The sequence below is a fragment of the Ambystoma mexicanum genome, chromosome 5p (genome assembly GCF_040938575.1).
Source record: "Ambystoma mexicanum isolate Mex_15411 chromosome 5p, UKY_AmexF1_1, whole genome shotgun sequence".
NCBI classification, from domain to species: Eukaryota; Metazoa; Chordata; class Amphibia; order Caudata; family Ambystomatidae; genus Ambystoma; species Ambystoma mexicanum.
This window is the reverse complement of record NC_090930.1, coordinates 829,131,694-829,155,253: the sequence shown is the minus strand read 5'-3', so window position 1 is coordinate 829,155,253 and position 23,560 is coordinate 829,131,694.

Sequence of the window (23,560 nt, the reverse complement as noted above, 5' to 3'; positions counted from 1 at the left end):
GCACTAATAAAACCCTATCAAATTCTGGAAAATGTGTTAAAGGGATGTTATGGTTACAAGTAAAAATTAAAAAAAATAAATTCACCAGTTATGGTAAGCTATGCAAACATAACTCACGCCACTGCCATGCACGGCTAACACTAACACTCAAGACTTAAAAGATGACATCACAAATGACATCATCGATGGCATCACTGCTTACATCACATATCAGGGGTGGTTGGTTTTTTGCAGTGACGGTATTCATCTGAGGACTTCATGTGATTATACTACATTGAACCCATGATACAGATACTATAAAGGTACTGTACATGTAGAGCTTGATATTGTGCTATATTCTGAAGTTCTTTTCCCTGCGGTTTACCCTTAGGTCATAATGCACATACATAGAACAGGAAGCAGGTCGCATGCCATATGCAAAAAGAAAAAGAAAAAGAAACTAGAGCCAGTAAGAGAGACGGATCCTATAGACACATTGCTGAAAGAGTGAATTTATTTTGGAAATGGCACCACTAGGTGGCACCAGCTCCCAGGTGATATTTGTGTATGGGGCTCTGATCATTTCTTGAGCAGCTGTTACTAAAAACCAAGAAAGCTGGTTAGCCTGATGTGACTTAAAAAAATGATTACTCTGTGCGTTGGTGTGATTTGAAAAGAGACGACGTTGCTGGGCTAAATTGAGAACGGTGCATTTAGAAAATGACGAGCGTGTATGTTAAAAAAAACTAAAAAACATGTGATACAAAACAGAATTGCAGTGGACGCAATTATAATTGATCGTGTGCAGACGTTTTAATTGTACAGGCATCCGACTGATGGTATCAATGAACAAACGTAATTAAGGATGGCTGCATTTTGCAGAATTGTCTGCCTAATCGAACATCAGGGAGGTTTAATTTACAGAAAGACCGGAATCTGTTCTGACGCTCCAGTATTGTTTTAGCCCTGATACCTCTGCAGGCAGCACTGTAAAAGTAGCAGCTCAGCCTGACAAAGGTCTTGTGGCTGGCAGCACCTCCAACAGAGAAGTCACTTGGGGGATCGCCACGGGTACCAGTACATGGCTCCTCCTTTGCCACCAGCGGGACACGGCCCTTGTGACTCCTGGGTCAGAGGAGCGAGGGAGAGAAAACAGAAGGAGGTCATCAAGCACATTGACCACAACTGCTGTACTATGAGCGCTAGGCTCCCATACAGGACAGCTAATGGCAGGGTCTGTGAGCTGACACATTTAGTGGGATCACATAGGGCACCTTAAAAGGCAATACTCACAAGGACACCCCACCTGGGAGGGAGGTGATGCCCATGGAGCCTGCTGATCAAACAGGGACCCAGACAGGCTCCAACTGAAAAGGGAGGACACTTAATACATATGACTCTTGACAAGGGACACCTACTTCCAACAGGATAGAGAGGAAAATGTTGGAATTTGCCGAGATGTAGGTAAAGCAGCACACCACACCTAACAAACAGTAGGGAACCAAGAGAGAGGAGATATGAGGGACACCAGGAGCTGGCTCAAAGAGGGAGTCAAGTAAAGGGAGCAGGGGAAGCACAAGGCCAGCCCCCACCTCTCCACCCTTGGAAGGAAGGGAAAAGAGATCAAGAACAGGAAGACTCTCAGAAAGGGGATAGACTGCAAAACCCAACAGGATCAAGCAAGGAAGAGCACTTACAGTGCTGGCCAGGAACAGGCAAACACTGGAAAGTGCTAGTTAAAAAAAGGGAATCCATGAAGCGAGAACTACTAATGAGAAAAAACAAAATCTAAATCCAAAGACTCACACCGAAAGGACTGGGCATAAGGAACATAGAACAAGCAGGCTGGCCATAAACAACAGTAATGGACTGAAGTAAATCGAGGCTTTAAAAGCTGAGTAAGGATCACATGCCTCATGTGTGATTAATGCTAGCAGCTGCCAGCCACAGGTGTCCATTATCCTCCACCTAACTTTCCCTCACAAGGCTGGAGATTAAGCAGTGGGCATGGCATTCTGGGAAATGTAGTCTCTAGGATAAACACGCATACAAGCTGCCAAAGTACCCAAATGGATCCGGATGGTAATTCAAATAGAAATGTGGTTTTAAAGCTCCCAGACACCACAGTGTTGCGTCACAGTGTTCAGAAGGAAAGAGCAATAGAGAATGGACACAACAGCATTCCCCCAAGTGGAGGTAATGAGCGCGAAGGAAGTAAATAGTGATTCTGGGCCTTTTTGGTTGCATCCTGAGAATAACCTATACCTTGTATGAGACATTCCTGGCATACAATAATACATGGGCATTTCAGGATTCACTTTGCTTAGGATGGCAACACTTGGGCATTTGAAGAACGCCATTGCTTGCATATGATGACTATAATTAACATGTGGGGTTCTACCTGGAATGAAATGTCAATAAGTGGATACTTGGCATATGATCGCAGCATCTGCGAAGTTGTACATTTCATATGATGACTGCGCCTGGCATATGAGACTTTAGCAGGCATACTTTAGCAGAACCTGAGTATTTGTTGTTGCAGTTAGCATATGAGGTAAGGTACCTAGGCATGTGAGGTTTTACGTTGCATATATTGACTATATCGTACATGGTTACACCTGGCATACAAAGGCAGTAGTAGATCAGTTGAGAATGAGTTCAGCCCATGGAGCCATCACTTGGGCAAAGTAAGTTTGCGGTTGTTTATTGCGGCTAAGCACGATTTATGAAGCATTACCTGAAACAATATGGCACTACCTGAGCATTCGAGTCTGTGCTTTGTGATGGCAGTAACTGTACAACTAGCTTGTATACAGTGGTCGAAGTGAGCGGGAGCGCTCGGGAGCGGTGCTCCTCCACTTTGTTAAATGACCTTTTACAGCTCCTATACTTTTATTTTAAAAAGAAACCGTTCCCGAATGGTTTCGTTTTAAAATAAAAGTGTAGGAAGAAGTTGAAACTTGCACTTTCAGTGCACTGCACTGAACGTTCCCTTAAACAGCAGGTGCACGTGTTTGGGGGGGGAGGTGTATTGTGTGTGGGAGGAGACGTGGTGATGGGGTGTGTGGAGAGCGGGGGCAGGCCAGCAGGGAACTTAATTCCACTGCTTCTTTTCGTACACTTCCACCACTGGTTATTACTGCCAAATTGCTGTTCCCAAAACCGACATCATTGCCTCAGCTCTGCAATGCTGTGTGACCTAAAACATGCCATAAATATGACTGGCGGAACTAAAGGTGCAATGTGCAAAGAAATCCTCTACATCAGGTCCTTTAGCACATATCCAACTTCAGGCTGCTCCATAAAAAGTGAAATAAATGCACGGATGTGGTGGAGCGTGAAGTCAGGGCTGGCACAATCCCACCAACATGTTTTCTACCCAGCTACCACAGAAAGATGTTGGGAACAATTTGGAGACACTGTAAAGGTTTCTGGACTTTAACTTTGAATAATAATCGATATTGCAAAACCAAATTAAGTACATCTCGATTTTGGGAATAGGAGAATGTTGCTGTTTACTGCTGTGATTTTCACACACAAACACCCATATCAGCGGAGATAGCAGACGTATTTAAACATCAAAGGGCCATAAAGTTTACACAACAACTGAAGTATCCACGAGAAGGGTAGACGATGCAGGTGAAGTCCCACACTTGCTCATACTTAATGAATCGCATAACTCATTGTACATAAGAGCATCGGCTAGATTCGTTGGATTAACATCTCAGATTACGGTCAAAACATGAACCAAATCATAAAAAAAGTCAGAGCATAACCTGAGGGATATATGAGCATCTGCCTTGCCTACACAGGTCAATAATCTGTCTACCTTTCCAGACGCCATGTCTTGCAAATGGCGTGTAAGCAACAGAGTGCAGAAGACAAAGAAATAGGACTTGACGAACTGCCCATACCTGACATGAGACAATTGGAATTCCCTTATCGCATGTTGATGTCTGACTTGACTTACTCATGAATCACATAGGATTGCAGGAGCACTTGCATTTATGACTAATACAAGATTTGTCCCCACCTGCCTTTATTTCATGAGGTTTACACTCACCTGTCAACGCCCAATGCTTACATTCTTTTAACTACACAAACCCTCGATTTCTCCATAGACTACACCTGCCTGCCATTACCTCAATCTGAACTTCATCCCTGTAAATATACTGTATATTTGTATCCGTATTACTTCACTGTGTATCTACACCATATGTATATTTTCCTTGTTATGTGTAACTAAGCTTTGAGTGATCCTGTGCTATGCGCCCTAATACCCTCGGGTCTGGTGCGCTATACAAATAAACAAACAAACAAACAAACAAACACCTGGGAATAAAATACTCCAAGCAGCCATGCATCAGTAATGTTCCCCTCTAGACATAAAGCAAACACAAGAACTGCATAGTGCTAAAATGGCTAAATTCTCTTAGTATTTCAGAAGTGATGATGATGATGATATCTCAAAATGTCCAAATACTTGCACACTGAAGAGCATTTTGAATGGGTTTAAAAGACGCCCAGGAGATAAAATGGCCACCCGTGGGTCACATGGAACGGATGTCTGGACCGTTCATCTGACCAACTTTAGCCACCAATCCGACAAAGTACAATGCAGATACAGTAAATGAAGTGCATTAGTAAATGACACTTGGATATCATTTCCATGGCAGAGACACCAATTCACCAAAATACCAGCCATCACAGGACCAATGGCATCATAGCATATTTCCTCAAATTAAGTTTTTTCCTTGGTGGCATCACAGGAAGGAGTGTGAACTGACCGCTGATCCTGATGACATTACAGTGGCATTAGCAAGGGTGCTGTCTCGATATGCCAGTGGAGCAGCCATGATAATCTATGTGGCACCAAGCAGAGCCGCTATTGGCGAAGGGTATTTCCTGTGCCAGTATTGTCTTATGTTGCTAGTTATTCCATCACAGTCTTAAGTGCCAGATATATTCATCATGGAATAAAAACAGTCTGACATGACCATATGATGCCGCGATATGCCAGGTGCAGCCTAATGCAACCGTATACAGTCAGTGTATATCAAACATAACCTCACATGCCAGATACTGTGTAAATCATCATATACAAGCAGTGGTCGAAGTGTACCAAAAAAAGTAGTGGAACTACGACCTTAGCAAGGGAGGGGCAGATGGGAGCATAGGGCAACGCTTGCGTCAAGGGGTTGCGGCCAGGGCAAGTTGACAGCCAAGTGGGTGGAGCAGGCAAAAGAAGGTAGTCCTTCTGTACTGTTTATCATGATTTCCTCGCAGTCGACCGGTCACTAGGAATAGTTATGTATTGCCTCTGTCCGCTGATCTGAACTCTGCTTCAAAGCACACCTAACATCTATTTGGACCAGATGACACTTCGACAGGTGCCTGAAAGTAGACAAACGTGTGGTGTCATGAATAGGATTTGGTACTTAATTCCAAAGACTGAGTTCCAAGGCTAAACGTCTGTTATCGCCCCTGCTCTGGCAGAGAGAGTCCCAGAGAGGAATAGTCTGAGTTCCTCCACAGGCCAAAGGTTCTATAAGGCGTTGTGCCGTGTGATGCTGCTCACAAGGCAGGCAGGATCAGGCCTCTGAATGCATTTCAATGCTTAGAATCTTAAGGTGAATTCACTACTCTACTGGAAGCCAAGGCAGGCTCCTGTGAGCAGCTTGGGAATGATCACTTTTACCTAAAAAACAGACACTTATCAGTTTTGAGCCACCTCTGGTCTGCTAACTTTCATTGAAGTACTCCCGCCCCCCCCCCACACACCATCTTCAGGTGTGCAAAGCAATAGTGCAAGCGACCAGGCTCCTACCAAAATGAGTGAGAGCTAAACCAAGAGCTCTGGTCTCCTTCTTTTTTAGAGGGCTGGGTGGCAGAAGGACAACAATATATATAACAGCGGAAATGCCACACCCGTCCTTACACACAGAGGTGTCACACAGCCACAGTCAAAACATTTATACAGCTGACAAAGCTAATATAGACAGGGGTACCATAAGATGTAAAAAAGAAAGACATATTTTAATTTGATCTAATAAACATCCGTACAAAACATAAAACCATTTATAAAAACCCAGAAAACCGAATCAGTAAAGTCAAGTAATGACAACACATGGGAAAATCCTGCCTCTCACAAATCAATATTGGCAGATAGGCGTGAGGTTAGTACTTCCACGTGAATGAATTTACATGTCTAACTATCATTGGCTTGTTTCAACATTCTTTTTTTCTCATTACTGGCATGTCTACAGATATTTGTGAAACAGCAATATCGTGTCGACCAATTGGATGTGTTTCTAGGTCCAACTGTTTTCAACCGCACTTGCGTTGACACATCTAAATCACCTGTCGTGTGGACCTGTCTTCAGGACATTTTCTTTAGTATTTTTGTGTGACTCGCCCACTATGGTTCATCGTATATGAGGGCTTAACTTTTCAGAATTTCATGGCCATCTAAAAACCAAACAAACATATATTTATCATTTTTTGCACACACTCCTACCAAAATAATGCACTTCTGTGGGGCATGGAGAGACACATCCCACACAGCTACCAAATCCTAAAATAGTATCCCTTGCAAATGGCCTGATCTTTATCAGCCAGAGCATCTAAGCCTTTAATCTGAGAAACAAACTGGACAATCAGTGAGAGTTGGGATGCGAAGAGAGTCTCATTGAAGTTAGCAGAACCTCCTCTAACTCTTCCGACTATGATGAAGCTGGTTACAATCCATCCGGAGTGCAAAAGTGCAGTGCAAAAGGCAGTGCACACGTGTATGCCGGCTTTTGCCCTGCACTTTTGCACTCTGCCGTGCAAATGACCAGAATCTGGTGGCGGGGTGCCGACTACGTGTAAGTCAACACGTAACGACTCCCCGCTGCCAAATTATGAATTTCATGAGCGTGAGCTTCAGAGTGAGCCATGTGATATACGCAAGGGCCTTAAACTTGTTCTTCGGGGACCATAACGCTGATACGCCCCCAGCTGTTGGTCTATAAAGCAATTAAAACCCCTTCACTGTTTTACAAAAGAGACAAATTAGTAATAAATGCTACAGAAATATATATTGGGAAAGGTTTAGAAGAAGAAATGGGTAGTATTTCAAGGAATAACATCTATTTTAGGTTGTAGTGTGCATTACCAGCAAAATTAAGGGTGCAGTTTATAAATTGTCCATGTGGGAACAGGCAGGTGACTCCAGTGTTGTTAACATTCATGCTTGCGGCGCTTACAAGAGCATTATGGATAGATGATGTGTTTTTTCAGTTGTTTTGGCTGCCATTTGTAGAACTGCAGGAAATGTGTTCTGTGGCTGTAGGAGCATCACCTACAGGTGCTGTGGTGGAACCGGATGTTGAAGTTTCCTCGGTTGGTGTTCCCCATGATGTAGAAGCGCAGACCTTTTTTTATTTTTTGTGTGTTTTGGGGTCCATTAGCTCTTCATTGAGGATTCCTTTTTGTGACCAGTTATCTGAGAAAATTCAAGAACTGCGTTGGCCAAAATCTGCACAGCTGTCGCATGCAAGGAGTGATTTGTGTAGATAGTAATTACATTAGCTTTTTTACTATTTGCATCATTGAGCCGAGTCTGTTTTTTCTAATTGGTATGCACGTGAACCAGGTGTGGTTATGTTTGGCTTCATGAATTTACATTTTTAAGGTAGTTCAAAGAAACATGGTGCATTTTGGAGGACTTTTTGTAAGTATAATTGCAGGAAATGAATGGTGCTAATCACCTGGAACTTCATATATTGCATCACAAAAGTCTCCAGTTTTCTTCTCGGCAATGGATTGGTGGTTTTTGGTAGGTTTGTTAAATGTTAGTGTGGTGCACTTGTGGCGTGTTTCATCAGTGGGAACATAGAACGCATCAGCGGTCAGGGTACATTAGCCTACCGCCCTCGCTGTGCAAAATGGAGCAGGAGATCATGCCACACGTGGTATTGGAGAGTTATAGGATGGTCTGTTATAGAAATTCTACTTTTTTTTAGCATTTGCAGATCATTTTTGGTGATTTAGGGCTCATGTGTGGTTTGATCGTTTCACTCATGTCTTGCCTTTTTTTAAATAAATGAGATGACGAACTTGTTGGCACTCTGGAAAGCTTCCCCAGTCATCAACTTCACATTTCGCGACACGGGAGGGTTTTTGAGATGTCGACTTAGGAGATCATGGATTGCGATCCGGCTTGCAGGTTGATATTAAGAACCGCATAAAGTTCTGATTTCTGAATACAATTTCCACATGTAGTTGTTCAAAATTGGCTGTGCAAGGCTTTCATAATGTAGGGTGATTTGCAATGTGCCAGACAGGCTTTGAAAATATTGGTGGACCATTTGGTTGCAGTTTGAATGTTGACCTTGCATCCGTTCACCTCTAGCGCATTTAAATCTGCACCAGAAAGACAATTCGGTTCTTTTGGGGTAAAATCAACACATAAGCAGATGATGCCTCTTGCAATTTTCATGTCCCTTCTGGGAGCCTCTCTGATAGACCCAGATTTCCAAGGAGATTAAATGATACCTGTGCCGTTGTAGTCATTAAGATCTCATCACAAGTTGGCCGGTAGCCCTTAACCACATTTAAGGCTCCGCCCAATCTTGAGTCTGGCGTTTTTAATGGGAATAACGGTTAGTGTCCAGCCCATAATACCACCGAGCGGGTGGGCGCTAACGCAAATAAAGTTGGGCGGTATCCCAGCTGGGATACCGCCCAACTTGTAATAAGGCCCATAGTGGGCCTGATTTACATAAGCCTTTTCTTATGGGAAAACCCCATTGGAAAACAATTTGTGAATCAGGCCTGCTGTCTATGTGCAACAGGGAGAACTACAGGCTACTAGACATGCTTTTTACTTTAATCAATTGTAGGGATGTGGTAGGTAATTTCTACTTGCAGTAGTTGAAATGAGTGGAGTATGCCAACGGGGAATGGAACTGCAGCTGTGAGAAGAAATGAGCTCACAGACAGAGGATCGCCTGCTTGAAGTTTTAAGGCATGAGCAAATCCTTGTGCAGTAGCATCTAAAATGAAAAATGTACCTTTGTGTGTAAACTGTCCCAGAGCACCGCATATGCTTACAGTTATGTTCATGGTAGAGCACAGTCTGCACACGCAACAAGACAGAGGATCACTTCAAAGATGGGGTGGTTCATTGAGGTGTGCAGACATTTCAGGCTACTACAAAATGTGCAGGCTATAAAATATCCGTGGGCTATGCCAGTTCCTAAAGACTCCAGATTGACCAGTGGGATCCATGGAAACGACATCACATAATTACATAGGTAGCTTTGATGAAGCACTTCTTGACATACCTTTACTGAATAGCCCAAGATGGACCTTCCCCATCGTTGGTAACTAGAGAAGCAGCATAGACATTGTTTTGCTGCTTGTTTTGAGAGGGGGTACAGAGCAGGTTCCATTTGATTATGGAGCTGTGGCACACACTTCAGTTTAGCTAATGCACTTACAATGCTCATTGTATATTCTTCCCCTTGCTATCCATCCCATCCTGCTCATTTTGAGGCTCACGCTACTATTTGCCCCTTATGATCTTCTCATACTCACCCTACAGTCAATGCCATTTTAAGGCAAGGATTAGACGCCATTTTAAGGCACCATCATTACATAGTCGCATTACTTAGCTGCCTAGGACATGGCCAACTGTGTCTTCTATAAACCCTATCAATTTCGGAGGACGTGGACAAGTGGAAAGACTCGTCCTAGTACTGCCCACACCAATTGCAGATGCTGCACCAGTGCAGTTATTCTGACCATGGCTAAGTGGTTAAAATTACACTGCCCTGAGGTCCACATGTTATTGTGGAGGGGGTGAACTGTTCCCTGTTGCAAGCTTCAAATGTATTTGCTTCCAGTCCAATGTATTTCAATGCAATGCTCAACCATCAGCGTTCTTCTGATGCCAACCACCCTCCAATGTAAGATATTCATTCATTCAGCCAGACTTTGGACCTTTTGGGCTTGTGATTGCTTCTGTTATGAAGTACCACTGCATCCCGTGTGTCTGTTGTCTATGTATCAGTACAAGTGTGGGCTCGCAAGCACGGGTCAGGGCACCAGCGATGTGCAAGCAGGATGTATGGGTTTCCAACTGTCAAAGTGAGTAGGACCTTTTCTTAGCTAGTGAAGTGGTATGCACGATCGCAACCAGTCTGTTGCCTTCCTTCTCTGTATCTCATTCCTAGTTCCTCTATTGGGCGTCTTTCCGACCGCCACACTCCTCACTGCATGTCTTTACATAAGCAGTATGAGTATGTGACTTGCCCTTGTGAGTTCTCATGAGTCCCTGGTAGCTTTTTACTCCCTTTTTTGGCAAGCGTCAGGGGACCACTCCGGTGGTGATAGTGCGCGGTACAAATATCCCTTAACATTATCATTAACATTAACATGTCTATGTGTGTGTGTGTGCACCCATGACCCATTGAGCTCTGTTCTGTTGGTCTCTGTGCTCCATCTTACTCCCCTCACTACTAACAACTTAAATCTATGTTCTGTCTGCGTAACCAAATATATCGACTGCCACCCAGGCCAGTGCGGAAGCGATGTCTAAGCAGACTTTGCAGATGCAATGTATGCACAGATTATTAGTGAGAAGACATGTGTCAGCCTAAAACAGATAAGAAATGACCGAGCCTGTGTCCTTCCCACCAGTTTCTATCATCAATGCACAATGGGTGCTACACCTGTTATCCTCTTTCTGCATTGGTCTCAACTGTTGCCAACACCGCCACTGCACTCCATACTCATTTCTGGTCCCCCAGGGCTCTCCTCCTGGCCACCTCATCCAACCAATGCCCTTCTTGTTACTTGCTTCTGCACCTCTCTTACCTCATGCTGGCGCCATCATTCCACTCAACACCACTATTGCTATGTTCAGGCACTACATGCCCTGATCGCTCTCCTCTGCACAGCAAGTATCCCACCCAGTGTTTCCTGCTATACCACTCTCAATTATTACTGTGCTCCCAAGCAGTTACATGCATTGGTAACACTTCGGGCCAGCACTGGCTTTCTAGCCAGCATCACATTGCACTCTGGAGCATGCAGTTTGTATTTCCTGATTTCCAGGGTAGGACTACAACTCCCAGTCTGCAAAGTGCTGTTTGGTAAAAGCGTGGGCTGGCTGAAAGAGACATGCATGACGTAGCGCTACTTGGCAGCTATGAGTATCTCCTAAAATATTGAAGTCTTTGAACCCCAAAGGGTTTTTCTACCGTATGGCAGCTAAGTACCCCCATGATATGTATGAAACCATAATGCTCTTTTGAGAGAATGCAATGCTTTCGATTGTCCAGACAGTCTCCTTTAGCGTCAGGGATGCATTTTATATTCATCTTCTGTGCCTATGGATCTTGACAACTAGCCATGTGTTTTCATATTTTACCATGCAAGATATTGTGATGCTCTCAATAAAAGGACATTTTGAAAACACAAACATAAATATCCACAACATTGTGCAAATCAGAGATTTCAACGTTAAAGGCGATTTTAAATGTTCGCCTTAGTGATGATTTCGTGAAACATGCACATGTTCCATTATTAAAAACATACAAGGCCGAATCATAAGATGGCTTGCCAAGACATTGTTATTTTGCTCATTAATCATATCTATTTTTCCAATCTGATCTTTAATGCGAATCACCTGTGATGAATAAAACATCCGATGAATGTCTTTCATGAAACCAATTAATCACGTATGGACATGATGATGTGTAGGGTGGTGAATACATTCCCATGGTATACTTATTGCGGAACCACCATCATCAAGAATTTGTGGAGGGCCAGTCCGCGAGGAAGAAGCCATTCCCTCGCCAGCATTCAATCTTTCACCCACTAAATCTCAGAACTATCATTCCTATTGGGCGATGTTCAATATCTTCATTTCTATCCATACTTTTCATGTTTTTTTCTCTGCCACTGCCCAATATTTCACACTTTTTAAACAAGTTCATAAAACGGCACCATGAATCTGAAATGTATTTCATGCCTAGTATTAATAACTTCAACCAGTAATTCCAATCACTATGTAATGTTGGCTCGGTTTCTATCAAAGCTCTCCAGAGGATCATTTTAGCTACATTTTCCATTGTATAAGTTATTTCTTTGACAGCATTCTTCATCAGCTTCGATCCTTTGCATTGCTTATTTTGAACAAGTATATCATATGGCGCCTTTTGGTTAGTTATCCTATGGCAGTCTCTAGTGACCTGGTTTCCCTGTTTACCTTTGCAGTAGTGAATGGAATGTCGGGTGAGTGCCATGGAATCTAGCCTGTGAGAATGTTGATGTATGGTTGTGTGTTCTGAGGGAGTCCGTGGGAGATATGTAGCCTACCTGAGAGGATGCCGGTGCATGTTATCTTAGGCTCAGGTGCACTTGACATAGAAAATCAAATATAATGTACTGGAACTTCAATAAAGAAGTAAATGGAACACCAACTGATGTCAGAGTCATCACTGGGAACCCAGAGCTTTACACAGTCATTAAAGATGGCACATACACCCCTTTAACCATTAATACAGCGATATGGTAGGTTCAAAAGGAAGCCACAACATAGCCACGCAATGTAGGCATGAATGCTCCTACTCAGGTGTAACACCATTACTGCTTAGCCCTACCCAAAGTGACACTTCTAAACAAAATATTTAGATAGTATTCAATGGCATGGTTATATTAATGTCTCCTATGGTGTATTTTATTTTATTTGGGTTTATATGCAGTCCTTAGCACCACCAGTTAATAATTTAGGAGCTCTGTGGAAGGTTGTGGAGAGGAGGGAGGAGAAATGTGTACAGGAAAAAAAGTTTGAAGTGGGAAGATTCGAAGGTTTGCATGCAGCTAGAAACAGGTGAGTCTTTAATACTCTTCAGAGTTTCGTACGGTTCGGTTGGTGACCCATTCACCAGTGAAAGGGTATCGCGTCCTTTTGCTGACACCCGTTTTTCTGACGGGTGTTTTGCCGCTGTAATTTTGCTGAAAATTCCCATCTACATTTTTTTGGTGGGGTGGGAAAGTGTAAATAAAGGGTTGGGGGGAAGGTAAATATAAACAAAAAATTAAGGGGGGCTTGCCAGAGGAACCCTCCAAAAATAATGAAAAAGAAATGTCAATGACATTTTTCGGCAAAACTCCTGCTGCAAAACACCCGGAGGAAAAGAAGGGGTCGGCAAAATGACATGGAACCCTGTGAAAGGGCGTTCAAAGGAAGGAACCTTGTTGACAGCAGGGTCAAACCTCACAATGACTGAATCTCGGCTGGTGAGAATCGAGCTGGTTAAGAGAAGCGGCCATCGGTATCTAAAAGGCTTGTAAACAGATTTAGATATAATGATGCAATGAGGCATCTGACTGTGGAGGCCCGTGTGCCATAGGCATAACACATGGAGTGTAAGGCATTGTTTGATTGGTAAACCAGGGCAATGCCTTTAAGGACGGATGACAGGCGACAGTTTGAGGCAGACTGCACAGTTTTAGGCCCTTTGAACTTTCTGCAATAGTTTGGTGGGGTTTGGGGGGGAGGGCCAGCAAGAACACAAGTTAGGTACTCAGTGGAGGAGTGGTTCCACTGCATCAGCCTTAGTGAGTATTGCTTCTGCGCCTCCATTTTCCGCTCTACCACATTTTCATGCAGCCACCAGGCAGAGGAGGGGCACAGAGCAGAGTTAGCCTCTCTGCAGTGTGTTCCTCCTCCATCTTGTGTGAACTCATCACCTGCATGAGATTTTCATACAGGTGTAAAAAATGGATTCTTATGGCATCCGCCTCACACTTGCTAATGAGAAAGCGGCTTCCATGGCAATCCATTAGTAAACATCGCCTGTAAAGCCTACATTGCAGGTGGCCTTTATTTGTCTTACAAAAAATGAGAGCAGAGGTGATCAGCAAAGGCTTTTCCCCCTGGTTCTACCCTTTACATTTGATTCTGCCATGCAAAAGTTGAAAATTGCAGACAGGCCACCAGAAAGCATGCAAGTGCAAGAGTTGGTGGTGACCAGCATGCAATTTGCACTTTCTATAAAATGATGCCCTTAGGGGGTTGAGGGACGTGTTTGTAGACGTGTTTACTTGCTGCATAAAAGATTACCCAGTGCCAAAAACGCAATCCCAGATTCCAGGCTTGTGCAATAGGAGTGGGGCAAGACCCAGAGTAAACAGCAGTACTAAGAATGGCTCATGAAGGGGTGCGTGTGAATATTTTGTATTCTTTCGCTTATTTGGTTCACCCCAAAACTAATCAAACGATTCGTAACAATAACACAATTTATACTGCAATATAATAAGAATAAAAGCAGCATTCATCAGGTCAGTGCCACAATGACACATCAATCATTTAATAAACGCTCACACAAAGAAGAAAGCCCACAGATTACACAATGGAGAAACGCTAGTGCTACCATCATACACAAGGGACACACCTCAGAACGTTCACAAACCTCCTCCTTACAAAAAATAATAATCAGATTGTATCAAGGGTTTCACACCAAAACGTTTCCATGTTTATTGTGACCTCAGTTCGTGGTGGGGGAGGGGCATTTATCACCAGGACTACATGCTTTTGAATGTATGTTGCTATTCATATGTATGCACTTCTCTCAAATGACATAGAGGGGATACACAAACAGAAATTAATTTTCTTTGGTTCCCACTTTTTCATCACATATGCAGCAATACCAAAATGATTTTTTCTACGCTCCGCGAAGCACCAACCCCTTCTGAGGTTGGCTGCTGATCGGACCTGGCGAGCATATACACACGTCTCACTTCCTGATTGGGGCAGCCATCTTAATTAGGGGCCAAAAGCTTCGCTATTCCGATATTTCCCATGGACCGCAACTGATTCTGTTTTACTCCAGCCCCATCAATCAAAGTCCATCTCCTTCATAATCAACTAATTAACTGCAGCCTTTTGGTTTACCACCATTACCAATCCTTAGTCCAATTACTTGGCGATATTAGACGCTTCCATGTTCCATATCCATCAAGCAACAAAGAAAAGTGAATAAAATGAAATGAGTCGGCTCTAGCATTGAAGATGTTATGGCAGAAGCCAGATGCTACGGCAGAGTGCCCAAGTCCTGCCTCAGAGCCACCAGAGTAGTTCTACACAACCTCGTGCCATTTTCTCAAATCTCCCCCATTCAGAATTTCTTTTCTCTTCTTCCCCGATTGGATCTCAATATTTGCTAGTGGGTAATCTTTCTCTTATATGGTGTGATCACCGGGGTATACTTTTGGGCATCAGATGTATAGTTAAACCTCGTTAGGGCTCTAGTAAGAGTACCTGAGAAGAATGAGGAGGCCATGGGTTCAACTTCAGGGGCTTTGCCCAATCTGATGTTACGGGATCTACCACTGAGGTCATCTTCAGTAGGGCACAGACAGAGCGGGCCATTTTAAGGGGTCTGGATTAGGAGAGCAAGGAAAGGGGTGAACCATTTTGGAGGTATCAGCTGGTACTTGTCCACCTCTCCACTGAACCGCCTCCTTAAAGCGCACCACAATTTGTGCTGCTATCCCCTAAAGCACCTTGAAGTAGTTAACTTACTCTGTGAGCGCTTTTCATATATAATAACCATACTAAATGAAATACAAATATTGGGCCAATACCCTGCAGTAGGGTAAGAAGAGGTAAGGTGCAGCAGGCTGCCATCACACGTTTGGAGGTGTCTCACTCCACCACCTCTTCTTGTTCGAGTTAACTCATGGATTTCCATGTGCAGAACACTTAGGGACAAGGAATAGGGACTACTGTCAGTTCACTTCTACTAGCCACAGATGCCTAGGAAAGCAAGTAGCTTATTCCCCAGCTTCGTGACAGGCCGATGGTAAAGCTGAAGGCAACACAAGGGGGTCATTAGTGCCTCCTCGCTTGATGGCTACACCTTTTGAGAAGGTAGTGCGCACATTGTCCGGCCACTGGAATACCCTATTTCTTCCGTATCAAGGTTCGTCCTGGTGATCATTAAACATGCACTTGGTGCAGAGAAGCAGTATCTCTATGAAAAACAAGTAGCACTATGGTGGCACGTGCCCAGCTGTAGGACCATTCAATGCTCTGGGTTCCCTGAGGAGGTTGCCTCTTTCAAGGTAGCAGATCCTATGTCAGCCTACATAAACAACACATGGAAAACGTTTCATGTTATATTTTCCATTATTTCCACCATGAGAGGAAATGATATACTGTCAACCGCAATATGATGTTGGGTGGTAGAGTATTTTAAAGTTAATGGTGTGTTATCCTGTCCTGTCTGTTTTCTAACGGGGAGAAAGGGTTTGTAGCGGCCACATTCAATGGATTTCTTTCACCACATTGTCAGAGTGTTACTAAGCCGTTTCACTGTGGCATGAGAAAGCAATCTCAAATCCCCAACCAGCAATATTTTGGATTATGTTATGGTTCTACAGAAAAGATTACAAATCTTCAAGGCCAATGTGACGAAAGTCAAGCACTAGTCAAACACAAGTGTCACCAAGAACAATGAATGCACTTTAGGTCAAGGCGTCTGAGCCATAACCCCAGCCGCTGAGTGCCGGGGTACTTTAGATGTGGTGGAGCGACCCACAAGTGTGGTTGGTAAAATCAGTGATGGGAAATACATGTCCAAACTGCAGCTAGCCGACCTCACTCATCTTGTTTTCCATGCAAGGGCGTGAATTGTAGCACAGCTGATGTGGTGTTATGCAGAGCACTGGGATAGCAAGGGGTGGGGGATGGGGGGGTCAGCACTCAACGACCATCTGAGAGTTGAGGCAAATGATGGCTGGTTGGAGCTGGTTGACATTTCCTTTAACTTGCCAGTTGGTCCCAATTGAGAAAGTGGCAGTAGGTCTTGATAAGGTATTGAGACCATTATTCTTGGGCTGCATGATTACTGTACCAATCATATCAATGCAACAGCATACATACCATCTTAAACCATTATTGGATGTCGCAAACCATTACAGCCTTTTCTGAAAGTGAAGTTGAAATGTTGGGGACTTTGAGTGATTAGGATGCCCTCTCTCCCACTAGTTATTGCCCAGTATCCCAGTATCACCAAACCTATTTCTGTGTGTGGATTACAGAGGGTTGGATGCTGTTGAAAGATGTCCAACCTATACCTAGTGCAGTTTAGTTTAATATCATGTTGGGGGCTAAAAAGTAAGTGAATACCTCTTACTGCAGAATAAATGTCTGCATTGTTCTTCAAGAGGGTGAATGCAAGATTAATGTGATGCCATGGGTTTGAATATTCCACTGCCACATACAGTATTTGTTGATCAGGTTTTGACAGGAAAGTTGCTGATTTGTATTGGATCATTGTGAAACATTGTCTTAATTGTGACCCAAGAAGCTTTCCAAAAAAACTCATCTGGAAAGTAAGTTGAAAGGAAGATTTGTATAGCCTAGAAGTCACTCTGTATGCAGAGCCAGTATTCAAAGTTTCAGATTAAACCATTAAACCAACAAATGCATTCACAAGATGGGTTCATCCCCCATGGGGTGGGGATTCTCTGTCTCAGATAAACTCTTCTGGGCTCGTCATCATCCTGAGGAGGAACACCTAACTTGATAAGAGTATTCCTGTACTCTGTCCTCATAAATGCCTGGAAGCTATAGAAGGTTATTTTTTTTAATTCATCGTACAAATATTTAAGCAAATAATGGAATGCTACATCCCTGGAATCAGTTCAGATCTGAGAATACAGTGTTGGGTTCTGGTAGCTAAATAGGAAGGCCTTTTTTTGCATGTTGGATTTGAATGACTTTGCCAATGATTGGTAGGACAGGCTTATCAAGAAACCTTTGTGAGAGGGTGTCCTGCCACAGAGAATCACACTGACTCTGATAGTAAGTCCAAGGGTCTTTATTGATGAATTACAGAGAGAATGGCTGAACATTCTTAAAAAGGGTCTTTTGGGCTTACTGAGTTCTCTTGGGAGTTTGGTGCTAGGGCCGGCCCTGCCTGTCTCATCGTCTCCCATCTTTGCCACTTCTCTAGCCCAGCTGGCCTTATCAGGGATGTTAGTCCTTACCAACGGTTGTACCTTGCTATCTTTTTCTGCCTTCCCCTAGTGGTGGTTCCCCTAAGAGGTTGGCTGACTAACTCCCTGGGCTTTTTTAACTTTCCTTGATCTATCCCATTTAGTGTTCAAGGGAGTTAGGGATGGTGCTTTTTCCACCCATTGTCACTCTCACTTGTCTCAGACCCACTTGTACCAGACCCTTCACCATACTGCTCTATTAAGATGTTCTCCTCCTACTGTCCCTCAGATCTCACATTCCACCTTTCAACCTCCATCCTTTGATCTGACTTCCCCTCTCACTTCTCAACTCTATCACTTCTTGCTGTTGCCTTCTCCTGCTACCTCCGCTGTTCCTTTCCTTCCACTCTTCCTCCTTGCCTCTTACTATTCTTCTGTTATTTTCTCTCACTCTACACTGGCCACTAGCTACTCCTATTCTCCCACTCATTGTCGCTCTTACCTCTCTTCCTCTGCTGCTACTCCCTTTACCTCCTACTACTACTACTGTCAATCTATTTATCTTTCTACTCACGAGTGCGCTTTACCACCCTCAACTACCAACTGACACTCTACTACCTGTTACTCTCAGGTGCTCCACCACAACACCTGCTACCTACTGTCTCTACTCCCAACAACAGCTACTACCTCCGCCACTACTACCACTACCCATCTGCTACTACTACTCTACCTCTACTCCTCACACTCTTCACTCTTACACACAAAGACTCAACAGATCCCATCCTTATAATAGCCTCCGCACTACTTTCGCTCTCACCTCCTCTGGTCTCTCGGACATCCATCACCACCTCCTGTCCTCAACCAACTAACCCACACTCAGCCATTCGAGCAAACTTACTTAAGTGCCCCACCCCTTATGATATATGATATGATAGGTTATTTATAACGCGCTTATTACCCAGAGGTTTCTAAGCACGGACCCGGGGATCGAACCTGTTACGCTCCGTGTCTTCTTACTTCCAAGGCGAGCACGTTGTCCCTAAGCTATCCTCCCTTCACATGATTGGTTACTTTTCCCCGGCGAATCTCCTACCTGTCTCCAGCGTTTGACAGGGGAAGGGTCTTGGAGGGCTGATAAAGGCTGGTAAACCCTGCCCCCCTCTTGCTGCATTTCTTACAATGGCCTTACACTTGCCAGAAGGGAACTTCTGTTCCCTCTTCCCTAGGCCTGCAGATAAGCCTGGTTTTGCTTCACCACTGTGTGGTGGTTTTGTGGGGACCTTGCCAGTAAGGCCTTTGTTTTTAAACAATAATCCTGGGTGGATGTGTGGTGGCATGCAGGCTCCATTTTTGGATGCGGCATCGAGTTCTAGAGTCTCTGCAGCGTTCTTCCGCTTTATGGCTGGTGTTGTGGTGTTTGCGGCACCCCCGGCATGCCAGCGCCCATCTGCTGCTAGGCCCCTGCTGTGTTGCCACGTTATGCGCACTGTGCTGCATACATCAGTGGCTGCTCCATAGCCAACATGTTCTGGGCAGCCCTGCTGACTCCTCTTTTCTCCACAGCGGGGTCCACTGTGTTCCTGCCGCAATCAGGTAAGCGAGGGCAGGGGGCCTGCTCACACACGTTCCGTAACCGTGGGTGGGTTGAGGTAGGTTGGGATGGGCTCCCTCGCTCCCTTCCTCACTTTCTCTAGCAGGCCCTATCACATGTTAGGTCAGATGATGTAAACATTGTTGGTGCCTGATTAAAGTTAGGAGTTAGGTTACTTGTGGCAAAATAAGACCAAACTGCTGAAACTTTTGAAAATCAAAAGAAGATACACGAGTTAAGGTAAGGGGGTACCACTAGGCAGGTGCGGGGGATAAGCATTCTTAAACCTTCAACAAAGTTTATGTGCTATTATTTCTAAGTCAAAAAATCACTGTAATCTCCTCGTCCAGTCCTTAACAAATAAAACCAGATGCGATGAGGCACAGCTTTCCGAGTGGTCTCAATGGCCCCTCAACGTCATTACAGGTGTTCACAATAGTGGAAGCACTCATTTAAATATCCTTCTCTTGCGCCATGGTGACTCACTACTTCATCAGTCACCGAGGCCAGATCACATTATTCTATCGATTGACCTACAATTCAAGGAATTCTCCAGTCCTGATTGAGAGCCAGCCATTGTCAGGACCTGGGTATTATGGCTAGTCTCAAAGTGAGGAGCCACCTTCATTTCCCATTCTACCCAACATGAATTTAGTGCCCTTGGAAGCAATCTATCAAATAACTGTGCTCACCCTGAATTAAGGTGTCTGCCTCCAGCTGTTTGGAATCTGCAGACCAACAAGTTATTCTACGGCAGGAAGTGTCCAATAAACTTAATGGGGAAATACTGAATGCAAAGGCTATTTGGAAATGATCAGAGCTGATGTGACCCCTAATGATTATTCTACTCCCTCATCAAAGTCTCTTGGGTTGAGCAACTCCAGCTGAAAATTCAGGGGATAGTCTAAACTCAATGATTGATCCACCCTCGTTACATCATATAACAGCTTAAGAAATCCTCAGAGAACACCTGTAGTTAAAAAGGCATGCCCAATGTGACTTCATGCATTAATCCAATAAGCAAGCTTGACACGATGCATTTCCGACTTCACAAATATTTTCTACAGTCAAGGTGTACATCCGATTGCGTCATCACAGTGCAAGGCTAAGTAACCTTTCCATTCCACCTATATGGTGTCCTCCTTCTGCTTCTGAAGCACCATACAGCCTGGAAGGGCCAGGTGTGTAGTGGGACATGTCTTCTGGAAAGCACACCCACTGAATTGTGCAATGCCGGTTACCCGGTCCAAGTCATTTAGGTTGGATTTGATACCAGGCAGCTTCTGGGATATGCATGACCTATCATCGTCAGGGCTTGACACAGTTGAGGATAACATATGTGCAGACTCTCTATCCATGACAAAGGGAACATGGGTAGAGTGAACTCATGCCGTTATCCCTCTCCTTAAGGAATATGATTCCTTTTGATTCATTAGGAACAAATGAAATTTGGAACTTTGGGCCTCATTACGAGTCCGACGGAATATGTTAACGGGGTCCGCTAATGGGTGCGGACCCATTATTCCCATTCCGCCTGATTACGAGGTCCCCTTGCGGGACCCGGTAAGGATGCCTGGTAAAACCAGGCATCCTTACCGGGTCCCGTGAGGGGACCAGGGAGATAACAACGGGCCAGTCGTAATCGGCCCGCTGTTAGCACCCTCTCCCATTCCCATTGAGCCCTATGGGGGCTCGAATGGGAATGGGGAAGGTCTGGGCCCGGGTTCCCTTGATGGCACCATAACTAGTACAAGCTGGTCTTGAGTAAACTCAACCATGCTGGCCTTCTGGTCATGCCAATGTTTGACCAGACCCTGACCTGATTTTAAGTTATCACTAGCTTCTGCCATCATGTGTGACATTCTCCTCCGGAGATCTATCACATACTCAGTCACTCTGACTGGCTTGGGGGAAGGAGCACTCTCCAACTCTTCCTTAATCAGGGCCAAGGGGCCTCTGACTGGATGGCCATAGAGAAGTTCAAAGGGACTGTAACAAACTCCCTCCTGAGGGACATCTCTATAAGCAAAGAGAAGGCATGGCAGTAGAAGGTCCCACTTTCTTTTAAGGGGTTCCTCTAAAGCACCTATCATTCTCTTCAATTAAACTTCTCTGCCAGTCCATTTGTCTGTGGATGCTAGGCTGTAGAGAACTTGTAAGTGACACCACAGTTTTTCCACATGGCTTGCAAGTAGTGGGACATATAATTGAATCCCCTGTCGGATATCACTTCCTTAGGAAACCCTACTCTGGTAAAAATATCAAGTAGAGCCTTAGCCACAGCCTGAGCCATAACAGTCCTCATAGGTATTGCTTCAGGGTATCTATTAGCATGGTCTACTACAACCAGGATAAACCTGTTCCCTGAAGATGTGGGAGGGTCAAGGGGACCAATAATGCCAATGCCCACCCTCTCAAAAGAAACTCCCACCACTGGGAGAGGCACCAGGGGTGCTACCTGTCTTTTTCTTGGAGGTCTTGGGTTTCCCCTTTGCCTCTTTCTTTCCGGAAATAGCAGTGAGCAACTCCTGTGGAGTGGGGGCGTCCTCTATCTCCTCCCCCGGAGAGACTCTCAAGGTCCTCTCCCTTGCAGGCCTATTGAGCTCCTGTTTCCTTTTACTGGGAGGCCTGGGGGTACTAGACAGAACTCCAAGAGTTTTCAGGTCATTACCCAACAGGACTCTCCCAGGCACTTCAATCTGCACACTAACCGGTATCTTGACAGTCATATCATTACACTGGATGAGAGCTGGTAACTGGGGAAGTATTTGCACAGGGCCTCCAGCTAACTTGATTAGGCATTTGGGTGCCTCAGCAACATCCTCCACCTTGAAAAATGATTCATCAACCACAGTTATGCTGGCTCCAGTGTCTCTGATGGCAGGCGTCTCCTGGCCATTCACAAGAACACTATCTTTATAATATTATTTAGTATTATCTGGGATGGAATTATAGACATCTAAATTCTGTTGTTCCCACAAGCCCATGGACACTAGAGAAACACTAGCTGAGACTCTCATGGGTTCATCAACCAATAGGTGAAAGTTTCCACTTGTCATAGGTACTTCTTACTCTGAGGAGAAGGCTAAGGAGACAGTGTGGACCCCTGAAGGTTTAACCTTACATCTGGGACCCCCTTTCACATGGTCAGTTGACCCACAAACATAACATTTCTCAAATGTTTTGATGAATGGGGGTTTGTTCTGACCTCCATCTGGTTTGGGTCCAGATGGTGCACTAGCCTGATTCGGTTTCCCTTGTGGTTTACACTCATGTTGCTGTTTAGGGCCCTCTTTTGGTTTGGAGGTATTTGAATTCTCCATGTTATCTTTCTTTGGCTGAGTTGCCCCAGAATCCTTGTGAGTAGCCCTGTTGGCAACCCACAAGTCAGCAGCCTAATCGAACTTCTTTGGATCTATCTCCATAGAATCAGCCAAGTACTGTCTGAGCTCAGGAGAGCAGGCATCATAAATTGACTCCAACATAACAAGATTTCTCATACCTTCATAAGTGTTTACTCTGTAACACTTAACCTAACCATCTAAGTTTTTCAAACATTCACATACCCAGGTAGCCCAAGGGGTACCATCATGCTTTTTGATGGTCCTAAACCTCTTAAGGTACTCGGAAGGGGTCTTCCCAAATCTAGCAATTAAAGCTAGCTTCACACACTCATAATCCATCCTATCCACCTCCCCAAACTCCATCACAACATCAGATGCAACAGTGGGTAGCCTGGAGAAGAGCCAAGGAAACAACTGATTCCCTGTAATGTCTTGAATCCCATGGTTATATTCAAACATTGCCAACCAATCCAGAATATCAAGCTTAGCCTTAAACATACCATTTCAATAGGCATATGGGGTCTCTTAGGACTGGAAGACCTAGAAGTCTGTGCGAGAGACGCATTTTCAATAGACAACTTTTTAATTTCTAAGGCATGGTTCATCTCCATTTCTCTAAGCTTTAGTTCTTGATGCGTTTGTTCAG